Source organism: Arachis hypogaea, chromosome 12, assembly GCF_003086295.3.
Source record: "Arachis hypogaea cultivar Tifrunner chromosome 12, arahy.Tifrunner.gnm2.J5K5, whole genome shotgun sequence".
Lineage (NCBI taxonomy): Eukaryota > Viridiplantae > Streptophyta > Magnoliopsida > Fabales > Fabaceae > Arachis > Arachis hypogaea.
Genome location: NC_092047.1, coordinates 67,625,118 through 67,629,011, shown reverse-complemented (window position 1 = coordinate 67,629,011; position 3,894 = coordinate 67,625,118). Strand labels below are relative to the sequence as shown.

Genomic DNA, 3,894 nt, shown 5'->3' with positions numbered 1-3,894 from the left:
GTTCTCACATCATCCCTGAAGCTTTTCAATTCGGTTATGTCTTGACTCATGGTTGCCATCATTCCTTCTATCCGGTTTAATTGATCTTGAAATTGTTGGTTCGGATTAAGTTGGGTAGGTTGATTATTTTGGCCATGATATAATGGTTGGGGGTAAGTGTTTTGTGTGGCTTGGTATGATCTTTGGTTGGAGTTTTGGTATGTGGAATTGTTATGTTGGTTGTGGTTGTAAGGTTTGTGGTTTTGTGGTTGGGTTTGTTGGTTCCCCCACCCAAAGTTTGGGTGATTTTTCCATCCTGGGTTGTAAGTGTTGGAATGTGGATCATATGATTGCCTTTGTTGGTTTCCCACATAGTTGGCCTCTTCCCAATCACCTCCTTCAATGCTTACTTCCTCTTGATCTTGTGTGTGTATTGCAGCCACTTGCTTTGTTTCTAATTGCCTGGTAAGCTCTGCTAGTTGCTTGGCAAACACCTTGTTTTGGGCTAGAATTGTATCAACATGGTTCAGCTCCATGACTCCCTTAGTGTTGTGCCTCTCTGATGCATAGTAGTACTCATTCTCAGCCACTGTCTCAATCACTTCAATGGCTTCTTCCACAGTCTTTTTCCTGTTCAATGAACCTCCTGATGAATGGTCTACAGCCTTCCTTGATTCATAAGACAGTCCATCATAGAAAATATGCAATTGCACCCAGTCATGGAACATGTCTGGTGAGCATTTCCTTGTCAAATCCTTGAATCTCTCCCATGCCTCGTAGAGAGTTTCACCATCTTGTTGTCTAAACGTCTGAACCTCAGATCGAAGCCTATTGACCTTTTGTGGGGGGTAGAAACGTGCCAGAAACTTGCTTTCCACCTCATCCCAGGTTGTTAGGCTCCCCCTTGGGAATGATTCCAGCCACTTAGCTGCCTTGTCCCTAAGTGAAAATGGGAACAAAAGCAGTTTATATGCATCTTCCTGGACTCCATTGGACTTCACAGTGTCACAAATTCTCAGGAATTTTGTGAGATGTTGGTTTGGGTCTTCATTAGCACTTCCACCAAATGAACAATGATTCTCCACAAGTGATATTAGCTGTGGTTTGAGCTCAAAATTGTTGGCCTGAATGGGTGGTTTCTGAATGCTGCTACCACAATTCCCAGAGGTTGGGTTTATGTATGAACTAAGAGCCCTCCTCTCAGGAATGGCATTGTTTCCATCAGCTCTCTCATGGTTGTGAATTTCTCTATCCATGTTGAGATCTAGAGCTTCCTCAAAATTGTCCTCAGATTCTCCTTCAGATTCTTCTTCTCCCAGTACTCTCTTCCCTCTTGCTTCCCTTCTAAGTCTATGAAGGGTCCTCTCTGGTTCGGTATATGTAGGAGTTGATGTCTCTCCTCTCCTACCTGTCATACAAGAACACAGCACAGGCAACAAACAAGTGAAATACTCTTGGTTAATGGAAGAGTATGGTTAGAGCAATTGAGGAATTAATTCAAACAGTTAGTGAGTCAGTGAGTTAGTTGCTTGAATTTAAAGGCATAAAGAAAGAAAGCATGTAACAGAGTGCAGGAATTAAAATTCAACAAGTAACTTGTACTGAATTAATCAAAAAAAAAATGCTCAATCTAGTTAACTTCCAATTTGAGAATTGTCAATCGAAAACCAATCCCCGGCAACGGCGCCATAAACTTGATGCGCATAAACTTGTTATGCTACGATTTAGGAAATTGCACGATCGGCAAAATTCCTTCCGCAAGTGCACCGGTTATCGTCAAGTAAAAACTCACAATAGAGTGAGGTCGAATCCCACAAGGATTGGTTGAGTGAGCAATTCGGATTAGAAGTGTGTTCTAGTTGAGCGGAATCAAGATTTAGATGAGAATTGCGGAATGTAAAATTGGCGGGAAAAGTAAATGACAAGAAATTGAAATGGCGGAATCTTAAATTGCATGAATTAAAGAGCAGAATGTAAATTGCTGAAATTAAAAGGGAATGGGGGTGATTGCATGAATTGAGTTGCAGAATGTAAAGAGAAAGTGGAAATCAGAAATGGGGAATTCATTGGGTGTTAGGAGATATTGAGATCTCCGAATCAAAACATGTTTATCTCTTCCTCAACCAATGCGTTCATTGAATTTTGCTTGGCAATCTTATATGATTGGATCCCAATCCCTTGGCTCACCAATTCTCTCTAAAAACAAACAAATTCCCAATCCCTTGGTTTAAATGTTCATAAGAAGAGATGATGCTCGATCACTGATTATACCACACAGTTTCATGAACCACAATTTGGTAGGATTACATGTCACAATATCCATCCAAACCCCAATCCAATTCACTGTGAGAAAGCTTCTCTAGCATGAATCCTCCATTCCTTTCCCAAGGTTCCGAAGGATTCCAATTATGGGTAGTTTCTTTCCCAAGACAACTACCCAATGGAATTAGATCGAGAAGCTTTCTAACAAAATTCAAGAGAAAAGATTGAAGAAGAAGATAAACTATTATTGATTCATTGAATTACAATAGAGCTCCCTAACCCAATGAAAGGGGTTTAGTGAGTCATAGCTCTGAATTCAATTACAAAGATATGAAAACTAGCTAAAATGCCAAAGTCAAAGTCCCCTCCTAACTTAAATTCTATCCTATTTATACACTTTCTATATTGAGCTTCTGTTGTGTTTCTTGGGCTTTGAGGCCTCTCCATGCTTTCCTTTTGCCTTGGGTTTATGATCCATAATCTTGATGAGGCTGTTGATCCAAATTCTGTAACATTCATTGAGCCAACTTAGTGATAATCAAATAATGACACATGACTCAATAAATTGAAATTTCAGACTCATCAATCCTTCAGGCCCAATCCCATAAACCATGATATTCAAATGGGTTTCATACCAGAGTAAGTTTAAGTTAATGTTTGTGCTCAAATACTAACTTAAACCGCAATATTTTTGGCCCAGAAACCTTTTCCAAGAGTGGCGTTTAAGTTGCAGTTTAAGCTTAAACTGCAGCTTAAACGCCAGACACTTCCAGTGATGCCTTTTGTGGAAGCACGTTTAAGCTTCAGTTTAAGGTTAAACTGAAGCTTAAACGTGGAAATGGAAGAAGGCAGCCCTGGAGGGTAACTTGGTCGAACACGTTTAAGCTTCAGTTTAAGGTTAAACTGAAGCTTAAACGTGGAGATAGAAGGCAGCCCTGAGGTCGACACGTTTAAGCTCCAGTTTAAGGTTAAACTGGAGCTTAAACGTGGAATGGAAGAAGGCATCCTGGAGTTCCACGTTTAAGCTCCAGTTTAATTAAACTGGAGCTTAAACGTGGAACTGAGGGTGCCCTATTCCACGTTTAAGCTTCAGTTTAACCTTAAACTGAAGCTTAAACGTGTTCGACCAAGTTACCCTCCAGGGCTGCCTTCTTCCATTTCCACGTTTAAGCTTCAGTTTAACCTTAAACTGAAGCTTAAACGTGCTTCCACAAAAGGCATCACTGGAAGTGTCTGGCGTTTAAGCTGCAGTTTAAGCTTAAACTGCAACTTAAACGCCACTCTTGGAAAAGGTTTCTGGGCCAAAAATATTGCGGTTTAAGTTAGTATTTGAGCACAAACATTAACTTAAACTTACTCTGGTATGAAACCCATTTGAATATCATGGTTTATGGGATTGGGCCTGAAGGATTGATGAGTCTGAAATTTCAATTTATTGAGTCATGTGTCATTATTTGATTATCACTAAGTTGGCTCAATGAATGTTACAGAATTTGGATCAACAGCCTCATCAAGATTATGGATCATAAACCCAAGGCAAAAGGAAAGCATGGAGAGGCCTCAAAGCCCAAGAAACACAACAGAAGCTCAATATAGAAAGTGTATAAATAGGATAGAATTTAAGTTAGGAGGGGACTTTGACTTTGGCATTTT

At 40.0% G+C, this 3,894-nt stretch overlaps 1 non-coding gene across 1 annotated transcript; it reads left to right on the top strand.

The window, feature by feature from the left end:
- The first annotated feature begins 705 nt into the window (after positions 1–705).
- LOC112731996 (small nucleolar RNA R71) lies at positions 706–809 on the top strand. Its single transcript, XR_003167739.1, has one exon. It is a non-coding gene; the product is annotated as a small nucleolar RNA R71 (small nucleolar RNA).
- Positions 810–3,894: the final 3,085 nt, after the last annotated feature.